At 58.5% G+C, this 9,092-nt stretch overlaps 1 long non-coding RNA gene across 1 annotated transcript; it reads right to left on the reverse strand.

Annotated features, from left to right (window-relative positions):
• Positions 1 to 768: 768 nt before the first annotated feature.
• Positions 769 to 3,382, reverse strand: LOC133360198 (uncharacterized). Its single transcript, XR_009757235.1, has 3 exons — positions 3,188 to 3,382; positions 2,237 to 2,334; positions 769 to 930 (listed from the first exon to the last, which is right to left on the reverse strand). It is a non-coding gene; the product is annotated as an uncharacterized LOC133360198 (long non-coding RNA).
• Positions 3,383 to 9,092: the final 5,710 nt, after the last annotated feature.

The following is a 9,092-nucleotide window of genomic DNA, read 5'->3' on the forward strand; positions in this document are numbered from 1 at the left end:
GAGCGTGTGGGTGTTTGGCTGGGTGAGCTTGTGGCTGGGTGAGCGTGTGGGTGAGCGTGTGGGTGAGTGGGTGGCTGGGTGAGCGTGTGGGTGAGTGGGTGGCTGGGTGAGCGTGTAGGCGAGTGGGTGGCTGGGTGAGCGTGTGGGTGAGCGTGTGAGCGTGTGGGTGAGCGAGTGGGTGAACGTGTGGATGAGCGTGTTGGTGAGCGAGTGGGTGAGCGAGTGGGTGAGTGGTTGAGCGTGTGGGTGAACGTGTGGATGAGCGTGTTGGTGAGCGAGTGGGTGAGCGAGTGGGTGAGCATGTGGGTGGCTGGGTGAGCGTGTAGTTGGCTGGGTGAACGTGTGGGTGAGCGTGTGGGTGAGCGTGTGGGTGAGCGTGTGGGTGAGCGAGTGGGTGAGCGAGTGGGTGAGCGAGTGGGTGAGCGTGTGGGTGAGCGTGTGGGTGAGCGAGTGGGTGAGCGTGTGGGTGAGCGAGTGCCCACTCTGTATGTCTGCGTAGTCGATGCTGGCGGTGAAGCGGTGAGTGGGTGAGTGGGTGAGCGTGTGGGTGAGTGTGTGGGTGAGCATGTGGGTGAGTGTGTGGCTGGGTGAGCGAGTGGATGAGCGAGTGGGTGAGCGTGTGGGTGAGCGAGTGGGTGAGCGAGTGGGTGAGCGGGTGAGCGTGTGGGTGAGCGTGTGGGTGAGCGTGTGGGTGAGCGTGTGGGTGAGTGGGTGAGCGAGTGGGTGAGCGTGTGGGTGAGTGTGTGGGTGAGCGAGTGCCCACTCTGTATGTCTGCGTAGTCGATGCTGGCGGTGAAGCGGTGGGTGCCGCGGGCTCCCCAAGCCAGGCGCCCCGCCATGAGGTAGAGGCTCCCGTCCTGCTTTCTGTACCGCACGTGTGACACCAGCAGCAGCACCTCCTCCGAGCTGGACATTGTCAGCCGCGCTCACCTGCTCACTCGGTCAGTCAGTCACTCGCTTGGTCAGTCACTCGCTCGGTCAGTCACTCGCTCGGTCAGTCACTCGCTCGGTCAGTCACTCGCTCGGTCAGTCACTCGCTCGGTTAGTCACTCGCTCAGTCACTCGCTCGGTCAGTCACTCGCTCGGTCAGTCACTCGCTCAGTCACTCGCTCGGTCAGTCACTCGCTCGGTTAGTCACTCGCTCAGTTACTCGCTCGGTCAGTCACTCGCTCGGTCAGTCACTCGCTCGGTCAGTCAGTCACTTGCTCGGTCAGTCACTCGCTCGGTCAGTCACTCGCTCGGTCAGTCACTCGCTCGGTCAGTCACTCGCTCAGTTACTCGCTCGGTCAGTCACTCGCTCGGTCAGTCACTCGCTCGGTCAGTCACTCGCTCAGTCACTCGCTCGGTCAGTCACTCGCTCGGTCAGTCACTCGCTCGGTTAGTCACTCGCTCAGTTACTCGCTCGGTCAGTCACTCGCTCGGTCAGTCACTCGCTCGGTCAGTCACTCGCTCGGTCGGTCAGTCACTCGCTCGGTCAGTCACCTGCTCAGTCTCCTGCTCAGTCAGTCACTCGCTCGGTCAGTCACCTGCTCAGTCACCTGCTCACTCGGTCATTCACTGGGTTGCTCCCCTGCTCCCTCACTCAGTCACTCACCCGCTCACCCAGTCACTCACCCGCTCCCTCAGTCACTCACCCAGTCACTCACCCGCTCACCCGCTCACTCACTCGCTCACCCAGTCACTCACCCGCTCCCTCAGTCACTCACCCAGGCACTCACCCGCTCACCCAGTCACTCACCCGCTCACTCACTCGCTCACCCAGTCACTCACCCGCTCCCTCAGTCACTCACCCGCTCCCTCAGTCACTCACCCGCTCCCTCAGTCACTCACCCAGTCACTCACCCGCTCACCCAGTCACTCACCCGCTCACTCACTCGCTCACCCAGTCACTCACCCGCTCCCTCAGTCACTCACCCAGTCACTCACCCAGTCACTCACCCGCTCACTCACTCGCTCACCCAGTCACCCCCACTCCTCTCTCCCACTCACCCAGTCACTCACCCGCTCACCCAGTCACTCACCCAGTCACTCACCCGCTCACCCAGTCGCTCACCTGCTCACCCCGTCACCCCCACTGCCCTCTCTCTCAGTCACTCACCCAGTCACTCACCCGCTCTCTCAGTCACTCACCCGCTCGCTCCCCCGCTCACCCAGTCACCCACCCACTCACCCGCTCACCCCCACTGCCCTCTCTCTCCCACTGCCCTCTCTCTCTGTCCCACCGCTCCCCCCTCACCTGGGCCACGTGACGTCCGCGCGAGGCTGCAGGCGACTGCGCGTGCGCACGAAACCGCGCCCCGCGAGCCCTCCACTGCCTGCCAGTAACGCCGCCTCCTATTGGCTCAGAGCGCCGTGACGTCATCCACGCGCACCGAAAGCGTTTTGTGCGTCGCGATTCAACGATACCCGCCGTGACGTCATGTATTTGTATGTATGACGCCATTTTGCCTGCGTTTATGTGACGTCATATACGTAGAGCGTTTGCTCGATGGCAGTTATGCAACTTAGTATGACGTCATGTTGTGCGTGTTGGGTTGTGGGGGGGTGGCTTGGCTCGATCCATGGATCGATGGCTTGTGAATCGACGCAGCGGTTCACCACGATGTGAATCGATTCACACTACTATACACTACTGTACACTACACTTAATATACACTACACTATACACTACATTACACTTAATATACACTACACTATATACTACTATATACTACACACACACTACTATACACTACACACACACTACACTATACACTACTATACACTACACACACTACACTTAATATACACTACACACACACTACACTACTATACACTATATACTACACTATACACTACACTATACACACTACACTACTATACACTGCACTACTATACACTACACACACACTACACTACTATACACTACACTATGCACTACACTACTATACACTACACTATACACTACACACACTACACTATACACTGCTATATATTACACACTACTATACACTACACTACTATGCACTACACTCTTTGGTTATTTCGGTAAAGTGACGTAGAAAGAGAAAAGTAAATTAAATAAAAAGCATTCGACGTTTCGATCGCAACACAATTTCGAGTTTCATTTATTTGTGAGCCATTCGGCTCTTGAATCGGCAATCATCACCAGCTACAAATGAGAGATAAACAAACCGAGTAAACTTACAAGTGCAATGATTGTGTGCTGACCGGGTTAGCCTCAGAGTGGCCGTGACGTCACAACTATCAGTGCCAGGCTAGGTGCACCACCTTGCAGGCGACTCGGCACACGTGCACGCGCTGTGGTCGTGTGTGCGCATGCGCGAGGAGTGAGAGAGGTGAAGTTTTCCCGCCAAAAAGGTAACGGCCGTGCACGCGCTGTGGTCGTGTGTGCGCATGCGCGAGGAGTGAGAGAGGTGAAACGGCACGTGCACGCGCTGTGGTCGTGTGTGCGCATGCGCGAGTGAAGTTTTCCCGCCAAAACGGTAACGGTTGCGGCTGCTACTCGGCTATTGATTTTAAATCGGCGGTCAAAAGTTGAGACTTTTCGCGATTGTGCAATGGGTAAACGTGGCCTTAATGTCTCGTTTTGGCCGCGTTTGTGAGGGAAATGTCATCATTTCACGCGGCGACGCGGCCGTTTTTGTTGTGCAAAGTGAACGTGATTGTATGCGGTTAGCGTTTATATACACAACGGGTGTTTTACTTAAAGTCGCATTCACGCGCATCTGTTTGCAACATTGAACCATCTTCTTGGTTCTTTCGGTAAAGTCACGTAGAAGGGAAATAATAAAATAATAAAAATAAAACATAATAACAGGTCGTTCCGACAGACCTGTTCTTCACCTGAGGACGGCTGCTTGCGTTGTGGCCGAAACGTCGTGAGAATAATTTTATTTTATTATTTTATTATTTTATTAATACCCTTCTACGTGACTTTACCGAAAGAACCAAGAAGATGAATCCCTGCACTCACGAAAGCTTTACATCGAAACATTGAACCAATTTCTGCACAAATAACCAAATCCGTGGCCGTCTGGCCTGAACCTGTCAAGTATATATACACTAGCCGACGTTTCAAGCAATGCCCCTTCACAAGTTATTTATTCCGTATGGTGAGAGGCTGGGTGCACCTAGCCTGGCACGGACGCGGTAACCTTAGCAACTGCAATGGCATCTGTCTCACTTTCTTGTGAAGGGGCAATTGCCCGAAACGTCGCCGATTTATCTATTACACGCTGCACCAGGTACTCATTTAAGGCCGAGTCGACCTAAGGGAGGGTTCAGATATTCGCTGGCCACGAGCGGGAATTGAACTCATGACTCTCTGGTATCGTGGCGTCGAATGCTCAAATAGTTTAACAAGTTCTTGATTTAAAAATAAAACTTAATTAAATAATTCTCACGACGTTTCGGCCACAACGCAAGCAGCCGTCCTCTTGCGTTGTGGCCAAAACGTCGTGAAAATTATTTAATGTTTTATTTTTAATATTTTATTTATTTTATTATTGCTCTTCTACGTGACTTTACCGAAAGAACCAAGAAGATGAATCCCTGCAGTCACGAAAGCTTTAAATCGAAATTTAGTTTAACAAGCTTTAGTGATTGTGAAACGGTAGAAAAAAGGGGTAAACCAGCTTAGACTCTTACATTTCATCTATTCAAATGTACTTATTTTTTGCCGCTAATTGCCAGTGGAAAAACACAGCGGTGGTTACCCGCGCCCTTTGTGTTGACCGCAGGACCGGTGCTGGCTCGGTTCGGCAAGGAGCCAGTGGAGAAACAGCGGCGCTGGTGGTGGTGGTGGTGGTACCCGTGCCGGTGTTGACCGCAGGATGAGTGGAGGCCGCTCGTGGCTCCGCTGCTGCTGCTGCCTGCCTCGCAGACACACACAGCCCGGGGACGACGACGACGACGAGATGCAGGTTCGCGACGGTGGACGTGTGGCCAGGGTGACGGTGGTCGAGTGGCCGGGGTGACGGTGGACGTGAGGGTGGGTTCACGGTGGACGTGTGGGTGAGTTCACGATGGACGTGTGGGTGAGTTCACGATGGACGTGTGGGTGAGTTCACGATGGACGTGTGGGTGAGTTCACGGTGGACGTGTGGGTGAGTTCACGGTGGACGTGTGGGTGGGTTCACGGTGGACGTGTGGGTGAGTTCACGGTGGACGTGTGGCCGGGTTCACGGTGGACGTGTGGCTGAGTTCACGGTGGACGTGTGGCTGAGTTCACGGTGGACGTGTGGCCGGGTTCACGGTGGACATGTGGCCGGGGTGACGGTGGACGTGTGGCCGGGGTGACGGTGGACGTGTGGGTGAGTTCAAGGTGGACGTGTGGGTGAGTTCAAGGTGGACGTATGGGTGGGTTCACGGTGGACGTGTGGGTGAGTTCACGGTGGACGTGGGTGAGTTCACGGTGGCCGTGTGGGTGAGTTCACGGTGGACGTGTGGGTGAGTTCACGGTGGCCGTGTGGGTGAGTTCACGGTGGACGTGTGGGTGAGTTCACGGTGGCCGTGTGGGTGAGTTCACGGTGGCCGTGTGGGTGAGTTCAAGGTGGACGTGTGGGTGAGTTCACGGTGGCCGTGTGGGTGAGTTCACGGTGGCCGTGTGGGTGAGTTCACGGTGGACGTGGGTGAGTTCACGGTGGCCGTGTGGGTGAGTTCAAGGTGGACGTGTGGGTGAGTTCACGGTGGTCGTGGGAGATGTGGTGATGCCGCGTCCCAACGGTTTGGTTCTGGATCGGCAAGCAAGCAGTGGAAAAACCACCACCTGTACCCGTACCGTGCTGGCCACCCCCCCCCCCGTCTCGCACTACGATCACAGCATTCTTGTAATTGTGTCCCTTCACTCCCCTCTCCCTACACACACACACCACACACACTCACATACATCACACTCTACCACACTCACATATACACACACTCTACCTATACACACACTCACACTCCACAACTCACACACACACACATCACACTTACATATACACACATCACACTCACATCACACTCACATATACACACACTCACACCATACTCATCTACACACACTATACCACACTCACACACTCCACACTCACATACATACACTTCTCCACACCACTCACTCCATACTCGCATACACACACACTCCATACTCACATACACACATCACACCCTACCACACTCACATATACACTCACTCCACACTCACATATACACTCACTCCACACTCACATTCACACACCACACTCTACAACACTCACATATACACACACTCCACACTCACATACTCATACTACATACATTCACTCTCCACACCACACACTGCCCCACTCACACGACACTCGAATACATACTCTCATCACACACACCACACTACACGCTCACCACACACTACACGCTCACCACACCCCCTCACACCCCCTCACACCCCCCATCACCGGTGCAGCATCACTCGGAGGTGGAGACTCTGCTGGCCGAGTTTGAGGCGCTGCACCTCAAGACGGTGCGGCTGCACAAGAAGCTACGCAGAGAGACCCGCAGAGAGACCCGCGGCGGCGGTGGCGGCGGGTCGGTGGGCAGGCCGAGACAAAACCAGGCCCCAGCTCCCGGCGTGGACTCCGGACCTCACCGCGACCCTCACCCCGACCCTCACCCCGACCCTCACCCCGACCCTCACCCCAACCCTCACCCCAACCCTCACACCAACCCCAATCCTCACCCTAACCCTCACCGCGACCCTCACCCCAACCCTCACCCTCACCCCAACCCTCACACCGACCCTCACCGCGACCCTCACCGCGACCCTCACCCAACCCTCACCCTCACCCTCACCGCGACCCTCACCCCGACCCTCACCCACGGCGGGAATTTCCCAGCCGGAAAAACGCCGATGCTCGCGCAACCGCGGCGGAAGACTTCCCCCCCTGCGAACCGCCGTCGTGGGCCGAGCGTTGGGGAAGAGCGTCAGGGGGCCGCGGGGACGCAGAGAAGATGGGCGCAGAGACGAGGGGGAGGTGGGGGGAGGAGTGGAGGACGAGGAGAATGAGGAGGAAGAGGAGGAAGAGGAGGAAGATGATGATGACGTCTCTTTCGGAGGCAGGGAAGAGACGGGGGGGGCACCACCCGGAGCGAGAGGACGGAGACCCGCGGGGCGACGTGTCGGTCCGCTCCGTCGCAGATTCCCGCTCCACCGCCGATTCCCGCTCCACCGCCAATTTTGGGGAAGGAGACGGAGCCGGAGGCGCGGAGCGCGACGCGGGGACGTCGAGCGGCGAGAGCTCGGTCCGGGCTCCGGCGCCGGCTTCCCGCTCCGGGTCTTCCGTCAATTCCGGGCGCTGGGAGGGAGGAGGGGGGGGGGCGCCCCCCGCGAGGTGGACCAAGGTCGGGGGCTCGTGGAGGCGGAGCGGCCAGGAGCGGCCCCTCCCTCGCACTGGCGCCTACGACCACTCGTAGGGAGGGGGGCGAGGGCGGGGTCGGGGTCGTGGTCATGGCGGGGTCAGGGCGGGGTCAGGGCGGAGTCAGGGCGGGGTCAGGGCGGGGTCAGGGCAGGGTCAGGGCGGAGTCACCGTCAGGGTGGGGTTAAGGGTGGAGTCACCATCAGGGCGGGGTCAGGGCGGGGTCAGGGTGGGGTCACCGTCAGGCAGGAGAGCGGCGAGGGTGCTGCGGGGTCCCACGATGTGGCAGCGGGCACGAGACACGACGGGTGTGGAGCACTGGGCACGAGACACGGGGGGGGGGGGGTGGTGTGGAGCGTTGGGGAAGAAGCCTCGACCTCCCCCAGGTGGCAGGCTCCCGGGACTCACGGGATCTGGGCGTCAGGCTCCGGAGAAGAACCACTCGGGCTGCAGCGAAGGTGTGGGGCCGACTTTTATTTGTCAACACGACAACGCAGCAGCAGCAGCAGCTGCAGCAGCAGCAGCTGAACCCCAGCGAATCGTCAACACGAACGCCACGCCACGAGCCTCTCCACCCTCTCCCGTGCTTCCCCAAGAGCTCGAGTCCGATTCCCACGCGCTTCCCCAACGCTTCCCCCGCGCTTCCCCCACGCTTCCCCAACGGCCGCGTCTTCACGCTCGCTCCTCCCAGGCGCTTCAGTTGTGCCGGAAGAGCTTGAGTCCAACCCAGAGGCCCAGCCTCAGCGCCAGCAGCAGGGGCAGGGCGAGCGCCAGGAGGAGCGCCGCGTGGCACGGGGAGCCGGCGCCCGAGGCGGAGGGGCAGCCCCCGTCGTCGTCGCCGCTGCTGCCCCCCCGCAGCGCCCACACGAGCAGCAGCCCGAGGGAGCAGGCGGGAAGCAGCACGGGGAGCACGGGGAGCAGCGTCGAGAGAGGGGGCAGCACCGGCATGGCTGTGGGGAGAGACACGGGGAGACACACGGGGAGAGTCATGGAGAGACAGAGACACGGAGAGAGACACACGGAGAGAGACACAGAGAGAGACACACGGAGAGGGAGACAGAGCGGGAGACACGGAGGGAGAGAGACAGTGGGAGACAGAGCGGGAGAGAGAGACAGGGAGTCAGGGAGACAGGGAGGGAGACAGAGCGGGAGACAGGGAGGGAGACAGAGCGGGAGACAGGGAGGGAGAGAGACAGGGAGTCAGGGAGACAGGGAGACAGGGAGGGAGACAGAGCGGGAGACAGGGAGGGAGAGAGACAGCGGGAGAGAGAGACAGCGGGAGAGAGAGACAGGGAGAGAGAGAGACAGCGGGAGAGAGAGACAGGGAGACAGGGAGAGAGAGAGAGAGAGACAGGGAGGCAGACAGGGAGGCAGCGCGGGAGAGGGAGGCAGGGAGGGAGACAGGGAGAGAGACAGAGAGACAGGGAGACAGAGCGGGAGACAGGGACAGGGAGACAGCGAGGGAGAGAGAGAGACACACGGAGAGAGAACAGAGACAGAGCAGGAGACAGGGAGACAGAGCGGGAGAGAGAGACAGGGAGGCAGGGAGAGAGAGACAGAGAGAGGCGACTGCTGCTGAGTAACAACTGGACAGGTCCGGCGACACGACGGAGCGTGTGGCCTTCAAGGCAAACAATAAACAGGCGACGTTTCGGGCAGTGGCCCTTCTTCAGAACGCATCAATCAAATCAAATATTTCGCCGCTGCTGAGTTGTG

Source organism: Lethenteron reissneri, chromosome 67 (genome assembly GCF_015708825.2).
Source record: "Lethenteron reissneri isolate LAM-NWPU_2019-01 chromosome 67, ASM1570882v1, whole genome shotgun sequence".
Classification (NCBI taxonomy): Eukaryota; Metazoa; Chordata; class Hyperoartia; order Petromyzontiformes; family Petromyzontidae; genus Lethenteron; species Lethenteron reissneri.